Below are 14,611 nucleotides of genomic sequence, written 5' to 3' on the forward strand. Positions count from 1 at the left end.
TTATGCTGTCAACAATTTTTCACTTCTTTTCCATAAGTTCTGGACCCTGAAAAAAAGCAAAACATACATGAGCAAATCAGGCAATGATGCACATGTGAGCAACTTACCTGAGTATGGTAGCACTAAGTAATGTTTTATGATTTTTGCAAGTTGTGTACAGACACTGTATATGCAGAATTCATAAATATAAATCACTGTGTTTAATGTATGTTTTGCTTTTACTGTTCAGCTCAGATTGCCTTACAAGATTTGGTATTTCTTGGAAAAATGCTGAAATGCAATTCTATGAGGAAGATTTAGTAGAAAGGTTCTTTGCAGGTGTGCTTTTTGGGTGGATTCAGAGATGGAAATTTCGTCTTAATAGAAGAGAGAATTTTCTGTATTTGATCATTAAAAGCAAAACAAGGCAAAGATTTCGAGAGAGAGAGCAAGGCTCAAGGGTTGTAAATGGCTTGTTAAAGTTCAGTTATGGAATATATGAAGGAGGGGCAGAGATGAGAAGTAGGGAGAAGCAGATTTACTGGAAGGTAAAGAGAAGACAAAGTAGCTCTGTGGTATGAAGTACAGTGAGCTAAAATAACAGAGGAAAGAAAAGAAGCACACAGAGGTGAGGGAAATAAACAGGGAAAACACTTTGACCTACAATTTGGAATATCCCTTCTTTCCTGAGTGCAGAGGAACTTTTAAAGAGAAAGTAATTTAAGAATGGTTAGGCAGGGGAAGACTCAAATCCTTCAACAGGGCAAGTCCCAATGACTCCCCAGAAGCAACAGATGGAGCTGAGCTCTGTATCTCTACATTGCTCCATATAAATATCAGACTAACTAGATAAATTCTGTATTGATCATTCAACTGGTACACATATCTGCCTGTGCAGGCAACAATGTTTGGTTTTGGAAATATAACGGCAGGAATTCTGTCTCATCATGCCTTGCTTTTGCTGCCTAATGAAGGAATTGAGCACTTTTATGTATACTCAATGTTTCCACTTTGATTTGGAACATGTATGTGAAAACAGAAATGATACCTCTTTCACAAAACATGGTTCATGGTTTTCTTCTTTGCAGCACTGTTCCCTCATGGCAGTAAAGGCCACTGTGGCAGAACTCAGCTGCTCCTTTTTGATCTAGGGCTTGTATTTGATGAGGTTGATGAGCATTCTGCAAGAAAAGCAAAGCAAGCTCTGTTAAGCTGGGAGGTAATCATGTTGTTCACAAAGCACTTCTGTAATGCTAGTCCTGCAAAGTCCAGTTCCTGTTTTGTTATTGCTCACGTCCTTTCTACAGCTTTTTCATTTTTATCTATCACCCACTATTTGCAGCAGGGAGCAGGGATGTGTCCCATTCCCCTCAGAAATAAAATATTAGTCCTCCTTTCTGGAGTTATTCCACCATTAATATCCATGAGTAAACCACCCAGATGGTTTATATGTCATGTACCACTCTAGAAGGTCCAGGACAGTGTGGGATCACCACAGCACAAATCAATGGCCATAGCAGTTTGCGTTTTTTTCTTGCAGTGACTGTGATGGATGTCCAGTTCTCTCTGACCAAGGCAACTAAAGACTAGAACTTCCCAGAGATGGAAGGAGTGCCTGGGATGAGGAAGAACACATGGGCTTTTCCATTCTGGGAAATTAGCCCTAATTAAACCATAAAGGTAATGCAGAACTTGAGGCAGTAACTTCCTTGTTCTTCGGGTATCTTTCTATGCAGTTCCCATCGCGGGCAGTGGGAGGGCAAGTTTATCAGACCTAACTTTGGATGCCTGTTGCTCGTGTTCTGGTGGTGTCTACACCAACCAGTACAGCTACCCACCTCTGAAAATGACTTTCTTCTACTCTGAGACAGGGAAATATAGGTTGATGCAGATGGTAGAAGAAACTGGGACCAGCATGACAGTAAAGAAAAAACAGCTTGGAAGAGAGGCTGAGAGGGGTATGGCTGTTTTCCATTGCTGTATTGCAGAACAAGAAGGCTGGACAGAATGCACAAGGGAAAGGTGAGCATTGCCAGGACGAGAATAAGAAACCTAGGGGTAACAGAGTAAAACAGGTATGTCTTACTCCTATTTCTTTTGCTGTAATTTGTCCTCTTCAGTTGTACACAAGTCGTCATGGAAACTGAAGAGACAAGGAGTCAATGATAAAGGCACATAACTCTCATCACTTTCTAGTTTGCCCATGCATGGCCTCCTAAGAGTGTAGGAGCTACTACAGCAGTGACAGATGCCTGGGTTTATAGGATTGGTCAGGTGTCTTCTACATATTTCTCCAAGCATGAGATCCAGCTTTACTAAAAGAGGTGAAAAAAACAATTTTATTGTTTCATTTTCAGAAATCCCTGAAACACATGCTGCTCTTAGTAAAGTTATATATTAAAAAAAAAAGCATTTAAATTAATCCTTGTATGTAAGATAGATAACAGTTTTTCTACCGAATGCTGATTTTGTCAGTGCAAAAATGGCCCAGGTTTTTCAGAATAAATACATATATGCAGTTTTAGGGATTATCCTTTGCACACGGAAATGATGCATTTTTTCATAAAACCATGCTTGCATTTCATTTGTTTGAATCAGCAGGGTTTCTGTGGGTATGTGTGACTGTTCTTGTAAGTGTGAACTTGTACAAAAGGGCTGAAGGTTTTTAAGTACTTTGGCTTATTTATGGGCCTGGAGAATTCTTCAAGAAGAGCTACAAAAAATCGATCCTTTTCACAGAGCGCTGCAGCTTCAGGCATCTAGAAATTACGAATTTGGACAGGAGACCATTAGCTGCGGAAGGAACGGGGTCAGATGTCCCACACTGCATAATCTTTAACCACCTAGCACTAGCCTGGCATTCCTCATGTAGTTTAATTTGAGCATTAACTTCCATGATGCTGAACTGTGCCTACTTCAGGCATGTGTCTGGAAATAAAACTTCAGGTCAGCTCAATAGCTCAGTGAATGTTTTTCTCATTTACCCTTGCTCCAAGCCCTTGGACTCTGGTGGCAACAGATTTTGTGTCAGAGTTTCAAGAACTGAGGCCAAGATAAGAAAAATACTCACATTTTCCTCAGCACAAGGCAGTAGCTTGTCCTGGCTTAACTGGCAGCATTTGGAGCCAATTGTAGTCATTTCCTTGGTGAAATTTATCAGCTCTGCAGATGTTAGCTAAGGCATCTTCTTGGTGGAACTCAAGAGAAGCCTGAAATGATAATTTCTTTGATATTGGTGTTTTTGTTCCACCAGGCAGCAGTGAGCAAGTCACTGCCTTTGCATGTGTATAGCTCCAGCCAAACCACACAGAACACTCATCAATCCAAGGGCAGGACTAAGCTTGGTGTTTAAAAACTCATGTAGGCAAGTGTAACAGTGCTATGTTTGTTTGAGCTCTTTCCATTTTCTGACCAGTCTCTTACCAGGTTAAACAAATAAAATTAACAACAATATTGCCAGTTACATGTTGATGTGCCTTCCTATGAGCTGGTACATATATTTTTCTGATGTTATTCATTTCCCAAAGAGCAAAATTGAACTGAAATGACTTTTTGGCAGACTAGATGAAGGAGAAGATAAAGCTCAAAAAAGTTAACTTGATAAACAAACCAACCAACCAAAAAATAAATCCCCCCCCCAAAAAAAAAAAAAAAAAAAAAAAAACCAAACAAAAACCCCAAACCTGTGCTTATTAACCATCATGGCCAAGAAAACCTTAACAACTGATACAGGAGGCAGAAGGGCAAGAAGCAGCTCACCATGGTTGTTGGAAACCTCTAGTTCCAAAGGTCTTTTAAAGATTAGGCATGCTTGGGAGTGCAGAAAGACCAATACATCTCCCCGGAGAAGGCTGGTTGAAGCCTGACTGTAAATGCACAAGCAGTCCAGAGATTTCACTGAGATTGCTTGCATACTTCAAGTTAGGCATGTGCTCATTAACATTGCAAATTATGGCCAAAGTTCCTCCAGTAGGCTTGTGCCTGCATGTTACATTTAAGCATAGCATACATTTCAGCTAGTCTGGTTTTGCTAGTTAGGTTTTTGTTAAAATTGTTAAAATTTACATCTGCTGAGGGAGCTGGATAGAGCAAAGTCTTTTACAAAAGACACAGCAACTGTCTTTTGGTCAAGTTTATGAATCCTGTGTTATAGCTTGCAGTTTAAAATGCAGCTATAATATAGAGCAGGAAAATCATAGGAAACACATATGGGATCAAGTTGCCACTTCATTACTTCATGAGTTGGTTTAAAGAGAGAACTTGTGACAGGCCAGAACATCATCTTAGAAAAGATTAAAATTAAAATCCCAGAGGTCATTGATACAGTGGTCCAAGCATTCAAGTGGTATCTCTTAGCCTAGCTTTTTTGACATCTGTGCCTCTAGTCCAGCCAGAGTTGTGCCCAGCTGGTATGGGAATAGTGTAAGTGTCTGAAAAAGTAATACTCGTTTTGGAAATAGTAATCTCCTTTCTCCTTGTAAAGGTCACAACTTGTCTTCATGACACTTTCAGTTTCATAAATATGTTTCCTCAGTTCTTCCTCCTGAAAAAAATAAATTAATTTGAGGAGGCTTTCTATCATGGGAATGCCAGATGCCCTATTGCCTCATGATAAGGCCTGGATATCCATAACTGCCTGCCACCTGATATATGCTGCCCATTTTTAATGCTGTTAGAAAGTCTTCATCTGTCTGAAACCACTAAACTGCCTGAATGTGATAAATGTCCCCCCTAAATCACCTATTTCATTTTGTATACCGGAGGGAAGGCGAGGTCTGAGACACAGGGTGGCTCATAACTTCAGATATTTATAACATCCATGTCTTTGTTTGAGACAATAAGTGCCTTTTACATTTGTAAGAGGGCAGTTGGCATTGCTAGGGAGCCCAAAGAGAGCAGTGCCTCACAGAAATGTTAGCTCCATCCCTTTCCCTGGTGTTTCTGTCTGTCTATAGTAAATTGCTTCACAACTGAAGGGCTCTGTTGTTACTTTTTCCATACATGAATTAATCAGGCTTTGTGACATTTGTTGGGTTTGTTACAGGAGCTGTGGGTACTCGCTCTAGACCTGGGATAGGGATATTCCCTGTGTAGCCAGAACCAGTCATGTGGTCACGTGCTTGAATCCATCGGTATGTTGTGTGAATCACGATGGCACTTACGCCTCTGCTGCAGCAGTCAGCTGGACAACCAGTTTTGCAGCACTCTTTCAGCAGGTCCTTGTATCCTTTACCAGTTCTTAAAAGCATTTGAGCAGAAAAATTCAGGGTGTCTCCTGGAATATTCATACATAAACCTGCAATATGTCGAATATCAGGAATTAGCAATAAACCAAAACAACTGCCCTTGAGATGGGTGAGGACAGCAGGGGTGCTCTCAGGATGGTTTCATCTGACTTTGCATGGAACAGGGACAATTGTACAGCATCTCAGCCTGGGACTGGGACTGACCCTGAACCTGAGCACAGCATTCCATTACAAGTCCTGTGCATGTAGCATTTCCAGCTCAGTGTCAGCTTGACTCAGGCATAGCTTGGAGCCTTGTGGGGCTTGGGGTTTTACACTTTTTTTTTTTTTTTTACTTTTTTTTTTCTTTTCTTAATCCTGTCTAAAGAATAAAATAATAATTTCCAGTAACAGACCCCTTTCTCAGTAGATGCTGAAAAGATTAGCTCTACTGAAGCAGTCACCCTGCAGACAAGTTGTGCCCAATCAATTAGCTACACTTTTCATAAATGTATGTATGTTATTAAATAATGTATGTTATTTGAAGTCAGCGAATTCTCTGTCTTTGGGACTCAATGCTGTTTCTGTTGCAGCCTGTGGCATTTTTGCTCAAGTTTACTGCAGGTAGGATCAAGTCTTCATTGCACAAAGGAACACGGCTAGAACAAAAATGGACCAATTATGAAGAAATCAAGATATAAATCTGACTTAAACAAGTAGTATTGAATTCTCTCAGAAGAGTGGATCAAATCTATATTTTTGGCCTGAGATCAGAACTGGTAGTACCCAAATTTCACGTTTCTTCATTTTTGTTTCTGAAGTAACACTTGTGCCCTGTTCTGCATTCGTTTCCATTCCATACTTTCTAGGGTTGAGTGGTATTTTACGAAGATCAACATGCACAGTGTCACATTGCTACATGCTCACAGAGCAGATGAATCTGAGTCTGATGAGATGTGCTTTAATGTCCAAACTGTCATCTTTTGACCCAAGTAGAGAAACAGCAAAATTAAATAGTAGAGGAAGACTCATGTTACCTGGCTAAGTGCGTATCTTTTTCCTGGGCAAAACGTTCATGTATTTCTTTGTCTTCTATAAACTCTCTGATGTGAGGGGACAAGTCTGCAGGTTTGTTGTCATTTTCTGCATTAACTATGCATTCACTTCTTTGTAGCAGAGGCTTTTCACAATAAATGTGGTAGGTGAACTGGAAATTACAGGAGCAAACTTGTGTAAAAAATGGTTGAGATGAGTTATATTTTGCTCACAATCACACTAACTTGCATCATAGAGAGATGCATTCATTTCAAACTTTGGGTTTAGATTTTAAAAGCTAAGAGCAGTTTGTAAGGAAATGGTGACTGCTCTCATGAATAAATTTGTGTTTCTAAGCTGTGTTCCTTGTCAGATGCTCCTAGTAACCAGCATACAAAAGCTACAAGGCTGGTAGTCAGGGTCACTGTAATGTGGAGCCACCTTCAGCAACATCCACGCTTGATTTCAAAATGCACATGCTGAATAGAGCCTGCTGAAGAGGTCAGGAAGTATTTGAAGTAACAACCCTGAACAACCTTTGCATCTCAGCACTGAGTGTGGCTGTTCTGCAGCCAAAGCAAACAAAGTGAAGCCTCATTTGATAAACAAGGGGAAGACTCACAGAGCCTTTAAGGTCCTTTCTCCAAACTTGTTCAAGATTCCACATGTATGTTCCTGCCTCAGGCTGTCTTCTTTTATTGGCTTCACCACCTTTGGTGCCTGGTAGAAAGAAGATGCAGGCCATGGAAGTGGAAGAAAAGACAACTCTCACAGCGACTTATTTTTTTCAAATAGGAACTTTTCACTAGTGAAAGAAAATTGCTGACCAAGATGCAATATGAACTAGCTGTTGGGCTTGCTATTCAGTCACAAACATCTATTAACTAAGTGTTCTGTGAAAAGAACCCACACCCCTTTTAGACACTATTTCACTGTATTTAGCACGGGGTAAGAAATGGTTGTCTGTGATCTACACGACTGACAAACTTTATATTACTAATGTTAGACTGTGCCATTGCTGGCAGCCCAGCCAAACTGCACAAAAGGCATGTTCAGCCATTCAGCAAGGGCAGGTTCTCCATGCTGCTTGTTTTCCACCTTTACAGGTATTTTGCTCTGGATTCTGACACTGGTCAGATGTGGGGTGTGTCTCCACAGCATAGTTGGCTGAGCAGGAGATATGTCATGGGGCTATCAACAGGAAAAATAAAAATCAGGCTTCTGCGCTATGTGTAGTGCCACATCCTCTCTGTGTTCTAAGTCCCTGGTTGCACATTATTAAAGTAAAACCCTGTGATGGAATACCTGTTTCTGAAAGCATTCCTCCAGGTTGTGAGTGGGGTCTTCAGCATTTCTGCAGCAGTTCATCGTCTCATCATAACGGATTGCAGCAGAAAGAATTGTTGGGGCATAGAGGAAAGGATGCCTTTGTGAAACCTCGTAGATAAAATTAAAACTGAGAGAAATATCTTTGGTTTTGGAGTAAGCCCTTACATGCTGGGGGCAGCAGTGTTATTGCAGCATTTGCTGGTAAATTAAAATGACAGCAACTAAAAGTGATTGTTTTCCTGTCATAACAACAAGCTGTAAGTGCAGTGCAGTGTTTATCTTGGAAAAATTCTGATGGGGCTGCCATTTTCCTGGAAACTGAAGTCTCAAATCCTGCCAGCTCTGACTTAGAGGTAGCAAAATATCTGCTTGGCTTTTAAGGACTGCAGAGAGGCTCTTGGTTTCAGGTGAGTCCTTTACACAGACTACAACGAAACAGGTCAGATTGTTTGTCATTTGGACCTATATCCAAAGCAGGAGGTGGCAGAACAGGCTTCACATAATGACAAATTACAGCTAGAAGAATGATGCAAATAATTCACATTAGGAAGAAAAACAAGTATGAGATTATGGAGAATCTTGTCCTGATCTTTTTGGTTGATACTCCATTTGCTGTCTCCAGGCTCATAACTGTCATATCTAGGCTACAAACCTATGATTTATTTACTTCCTGTCCCATTAATGGATGTTGATGCTGCAAATGGTTTTTGCAGGCAGCTTCAACGTTTGGCCTCTCGAAAGGAGAAATGTCTCCTGATGGATTTTTTTTTTAAGGGAGAGGAAGCAGTCATGTCTTTCAGGATCCTTTTTAGCATAGCAGTCAGTAAACTGTGGAAGATTTTCCTCCCGGCATATTGTATTGAGCAAAACCCTGTCCTGTGAAAAATTAGAAAAGATTTACTTTCTGTGAGGATTCCATTTTATTCCTGTGAGTTCTGTGCAAAGGCTGCTTTAAGCCAACAAGCCCTCTTTATTACCAACTGTTTTGACTGCAGTGAATATCAGACTGACCTCTAAAAGTGCTGATTTCTCAAACTTGGATACGTACTATTATGCCAAGACAGGGCTTGAAAGTAGAATCATTTTCTAACACTCTGAACTTATAACAATATTCAGACCGCTCTTATTTTTTTAATAGCAATCAAGATAATTGTTCTATTTGTATACTGCAGTTTGTGGCATAGCAGGATCTACCCTTTTTTAATTACAGTCAAGTTTATACAATGAAAATCATCCTTTTTCTTATTCGTCAGGTAGCAGTGGTCAGGTTCAGGTGTCAGTCATGCCTCAGCTGTGAACTGTTTTAATTCAGGGCTTGTTTCAGTGTGTTTAACGAGTCAGAAATTACCTGTAACACAGACTGACATTCAGCTTTCATGATTTCATCTGCCAGCTCCAAAAGCGGGTTGGAGCAGACACCATCAAAACCCAGGAATGTGAGTTAATGGAGTGGAGCAAATGTCTATAAATGTCATGTTTGCTAGAAATATCCAGCTTGGCTGCTCCTAAATTTTGTTACACCAGCCATAAAAGCACAACTTTATGAACATGTTTTAGAAAGATACAGGTCAAGGATTTTAAAACACACTGTGATATTTGGGGTAGGGAGGAGGGTGGCTTTGTTTTTCTCCACTTAGCTTACAATGCTTTATTGATGGGAGCTTGGAAAACTAAAGAGTCAGGAAGGCCACACATGTGTACACAAGTGCACAAGGAATTCATGTTTCTTAATAAATGTATTAATTTAATTTTGGAAAAATGCATACTAGTGCTCTGAAAACACAAGTCATTTCTGAAAAGCTTTGCCACAGTAGAAGCATAAATGTGCTTACCAAAGGCGCCAGGCAGTTGGTGTTGTCTCTGTTTGCAGCAGCACACCTTTTGGCAAGGTCTGTGATGTCTTCGGCCATTTTCACTGCTTTGCCAAATGTCCCTCCTTGCATGTACTGAGCAAACATGATCATGGCACTATAAGGATAACACATAGCACTAAATCTGTTGGTGGCGTTCTAAAAACTAATCGTATAACTCTTATGTGTGAGACAGAAGATCAGAATTGGCTCAGGTTGGCAGAACAGGGGAGCATTTAACTTGTGGTACATGCTGATTTCCAAGTGCCACAAAATGCTATGGGGATGTTCAGTGGCAGTGAATTTACTAGTAGATGCTCTGCCTTGACTACTTACATGGCTTTAAAATTATTCTCTTGAAGATGAGAAAAATGTTGGCCAATACTGAGCTTTTCCTCTGAAAAAGAAGACAATTTGAATAAAAATATTTAGTAAATACCTCATCAATTACCATTTTTATTTGGCATGGGGGTCTTGTAGAAAGATAATTCAAGGCCTGGGGTTGTGGCACTGGGGGTAGGAAGGCACGAGGTTGAACTTCCTATTTGAGGTGAAACTATTTGTTTCTGCCCTACAGGGCCAATATAATTTCCCTGCCTAGCTCAAGTGTTGTGGAGAGGAATATGCTAAAACCTGGAGGCTGTTCAGCTACTTTGATGATGTACCTCACATGATTAAATAAACATTGCACAAAACACCTGTTAACCTTGTATATTTGAAGGTGAGTACTTCATCACTCTTTAGCTAGAGATGAAGGTTTTTTCTATGCAGAAAATGTGGGATAAATTGAGGACTACACTGGTGTGCAAAGCACCTCAAAAATTCACAGAGCTGCATCTTTCTGTATGTGCCATGAACTGGTCCAGTGGAAAATAAATGTGTCCAATCTGTCTGAAAATTCATGTTCAAATATTATTCCTTTGCCACCAGGCCTTTCTTAATGGGCAAACCTAAATGCAATCATTTCTTGAGTTTCTTGTTTGTCAGAGAATATTCTGAGAGATTAATTTTAACAGAAGGAGCCTGTTCCCGATTCAAGATGTTATTGTCTCACACTTGTGTTGGTAGGGCTGAGATCTGTATAAAAGGGTCAAACAAATCAAAGAAATAAGCCAGCTTCTCTCTCTGAGTAATGTGGAGGCATTAACTGAGATGATAACATCAGGTGAACAACACAAACATTGGTTGTATGTTACACTGTTGGGCCATTTAGTGCATTTGGAAGTCCTAAAGACAAAAAAAAGTTGACTAATGATAAAAATACATAATGTGACAGAAGCATCTGAAGCACACACTGTTGAAGGGTTTCAGTTGTCTCATCTTAAGCACTTAACCTTTGTGCGAAGTTTGGTCATGGTTAGTAGTCAGTGAAGAGAGTAAAACCCCTCCAAAGGATCATACAGAGCAATAGCTTAGCTACTCTGAATAGCTGTGTGGATGTAGCATTGTCACATCGTTGCACATTATGCACCCCACATGATTAAATAAGCACCATACAAAACACCTTTTAACCTTTTCTTAGCTATCCATCTTGTTACTTCTCTGTCGTGCTTCCTTGTGGAGTATGGAGGGAGGCTGGCACAACCACAGTCTTGTCTTCAGCAGTTTTTGGAGTAAAATCAGTAGTGTAACCTCACCCCTGTGGATTAAACTACCCTTCAGTACGCCTCCTCTCAGTAATTGCTGGCCATCCTGCACACTACATAGATTCTCAAGCCATTAAGAAGCAACACATCTAAAGTTGATCACAAAATACACTGCTACAGTTTTGTTGTATACCTTTGACCCATAAGAAAATGCCTGTGTAGAACAGGCGGTGGCAAAATCAGATACCAAATAAGCATGCATGCTAATTTGCAGCCATCAGCACTTTAGGAAAGAACAGAGTAAAAAGATGAGATGTAGTCCTACCTGTTTCCCAATAACTTTGAGTCAGGGCTTTGACTACAGTAAGGCTCACCAATAAAATAACATGAATTATTGTTCTCCACTTCATACTGTCAGATTTTGGCAGGGGCCTGAGGTAGACTTGGTTCACCTGTGGAAAACAGAAAGAATTAAAGAGTTACTTTTATATTCTCACAAAGACATTCTGGTTAATTAAAACCCTTTTACTTCATATATACATTAGCTGTTCAGAATATTCCCATAATAATTAGACATGACATTATTTGCTCAGTATAATGAACTGACCACTTTGTTGCAAAGAAAGGACCTTGTAGATTCCTTTTTTTCCCCCCCTGAAATCTAGACAAATAGACATTTTTAACTTATCACACTTCAAACAAGTTTAAACACTCCGGGGCTTTTTATCCTACATACTGATCTCACCTACTTACGGTTGCTGTGCGACCTTTGTAAGATGATGTTGACTGAAAAATCCCAAGTTCATCTCTTTACCTGATATTTTTGCATCCCTCCTTGCTGAACAAGCTGTCTCTTGCTCCCAGCTTCCAAGGTGTCATGGTGAAAAGGCTGAATATCCCCCACAATATGTTTGCAACATTAACAGTTACCATCAAAATGTCTCCAAATTTTGAAAGCAAAACAACTCCAAAACTGTAGAATGAAGGGAAAAAAAATCCAGTTGCAACAGTTATTTTAATCATTTTTTTTAAAAGTATGCCATAAACATCAGCATGATAAAAATCTCAGTTTGGGGTTTTTTTTTGGTTTTTTTTAGAGCCCTTTCACTTTGTGTGTTATACAGCAGAGAGGTGAGTTACTTTTTACTGGATATTTCTCTGTGATGTTAATTAACATCTTTTGGGGAAGGTTTCTGTGGTTTATGCTGGTGTATGTTCCTTATAGATGTCAATCATAGATCATTCTCAAACTAGGCCAACAAAGTGCAAACATCTCCCCAAAGCTCAGATATTGTTTCTGTTCTTACTAATGAGAACAGAATTTGTGAATCACTTTTTAGATTGGATTGGTTTTAGGTAGTTATGTGAGGAGCAGAGAGTTGGACTTGATGATCCTTATGGGTCCCTTCCTTCTTGAGGTATTCTATAGATTCCAAGTAATACATGTATATGATACAATCACATCCCTGTCATACCTTCAGGTACTGAGATGTGCTGTGTAAGAACCATGTTGGAACTTTATAGACTCTTATGTGAAGACAACCTATTTCATGCTAGTGTTCATGATATTAGATGGAGATATGAAAAAAGGAAGCTGGCAAGACTTCATCTGATTATGTTTTTTTGATTATGATTTGTTTTGGTACTGGGGTCTTCTGCTGGGAGAATATATGATGCAGCAACAGTTGAGAAACGAGTTGATGATTTCCCCACACTTCCTTCCCAGTGCTTGTCTCTGTTGTGGACCCAAGTCACCCCAGGTCTTATCAGTTCCTTTGGCAACGGAATTATTTTCTCATACTGGGGAGCCAGTTGCAGGTAGCAAACTTCAGCATAGCCCAGTGCATGGGTAGCAGTGGGTGATCTGGGAAGCAGGACATCAGCAGTTTGCCAGCTATGATCTCTATTGTATCATGCACAGAGCCATTTGCATTTGGCAAGTTGCCTTGACATCTACTTGAGTGCGTTAGACTGTACTCTTTTATGACTCTGTCAAACCTACATCCATGCCTGAGAGGATGCCTTACATTTACAGAAGTGAACAAATTATATTCCAAGGAAATGTATATGAATTAAGAAGAGCGACAGTCCTAGCTTGTGTAAGCTAGTTCTGCTGAAGGCGGTGTAATTATCCCAATTTACATTAGCTGGAAATCTAGGCTGAATTTGCTGGTCATGCAGGTTTTTTTGTTGATGGTCAGCTGAGGCATGGGCTGGCCAGAAGAGAGCCAGAAACAGCAGTGAGAAGTAGCACTCTTAATAATTGCAAATACGTTAGCATATAAAGGACAAACTTTTTTGTCATTTACCATGTTTCTGGCAAAGCAGTCCTTGCTGGTAACTGAGACATTTCAGTATTGTAAATATCTGAAAATGGAGCCCTTGGATGTTTCTTGACTAAAGAAAACAAAAAACCTGCAAAAGAAAGAAAATGGGGTGAGGAGAAAAACGTTGGCAACTTGGTAATAAGTTGCAAATGATGAATGTTTCTGTAACTTCTGTGGATCCATCTCCCCTGAAAGCTGCACAGTATAAGTGTGTCTAACTTAGAGGTTATTGCACCCTCATTATTCAAAACATTTATTTGCACAGCCAAGAAAAATGACGTTTAGATCATACGCTGGAGAGACGGTCTGTCGTAAACATGCCCTTTAATACTCTAGGTCTTTGTTTCCTTCCTGAGGTCTCCCTACTTAGATTTTTTGTTCCATTGAGCAGCAGTGAGACTGTATTGCTGCTCCTGAAGCCTTTACCCTTTATACATATCTAATTTAGCTCTGTCTTTGTAGGACTCAGCTTGCCACTTCATCTGTTCAGTAAAGGCTCCTAAGTCCTTCCTTATCTCATGTACTATTTTGGCTTTTCAAGGAAAGTGAATAAAAACATAAATAATTACCATTAGAGAATGAGGGGTCACTGGTGCATTCCCTCCCTTTCTGTAAATAGTTGTGTCAAAAGATGGAAGTAAATAAATACTTTTACACACATACACACAGATGGATGTATACCTACATTAAAAAATCCTAGTTCTCCTAACTGCTTATCAATACTGTAAAGCTGAGGTGGCTACAGATCACCTGTGAAAAATCTCATCCATAAGAAGTTTCATTCTCTGTTTTTAAGAATAAAGAATCCAGCTGATGTGGAGGTTGGTTGATGTGTATGGAAACAGCCCGTGTTGTCTGTAAGACATCTAGCACTGACTGTAAATATTGTGATTGGGCTGTCTGTAATAACTTGAGCTTGCTTGCCCTGGTTGATCAAGAAATAAACCCGATAAGTAAAATGCAGCTTCACTTGTTTATCTGCTAAGCATGTTTTCCCACAGTGGTAGCAGAGTCACTGTTAGAATGGTGGGTGGCAGCTGTTCTGCTCCAGCAACAGAAATAACACCCTTTTGGAAAAGAGGAATACTTCCCTGCTATGAAGAACAACTACTTGTTATGTCTGGATTGAAAAATAAAGAAGTATTGTTTCATATGCTAAAAAATGTAACAAAGTCAGTCTGGTTCATTTTTGCAGGTTTACTTTGTTTTTCTTGCATTGAAAACCTTGCTGCTTTCCTTCCCATCTTCCGGTAGCTTCTTTGCGGTTGAATAGGCAGAAT

At 39.9% G+C, this 14,611-nt stretch overlaps 1 pseudogene across 1 annotated transcript in view; it reads right to left on the reverse strand.

Annotated features, from left to right (window-relative positions):
• The window catches only part of LOC309439087 (alpha-fetoprotein-like), a 39,786-nt pseudogene continuing 25,175 nt past the window's right edge, over positions 1–14,611 (reverse strand). Inside the window, exons 2-14 of the transcript in view lie at positions 11,330–11,456; positions 9,755–9,815; positions 9,401–9,536; positions 8,236–8,444; positions 7,545–7,736; positions 6,862–6,959; positions 6,242–6,411; positions 5,142–5,275; positions 4,425–4,522; positions 3,050–3,188; positions 2,066–2,289; positions 1,028–1,160; positions 1–46 (exon numbers count right to left, since the gene is read on the reverse strand). The product of the transcript in view is annotated as an alpha-fetoprotein-like (transcript). The remainder of the gene's footprint in view (positions 47–1,027; positions 1,161–2,065; positions 2,290–3,049; positions 3,189–4,424; positions 4,523–5,141; positions 5,276–6,241; positions 6,412–6,861; positions 6,960–7,544; positions 7,737–8,235; positions 8,445–9,400; positions 9,537–9,754; positions 9,816–11,329; positions 11,457–14,611) is intronic.

This window comes from Streptopelia decaocto (assembly GCF_964273445.1).
Source record: "Streptopelia decaocto genome assembly, chromosome: 4".
NCBI lineage: Eukaryota > Metazoa > Chordata > Aves > Columbiformes > Columbidae > Streptopelia > Streptopelia decaocto.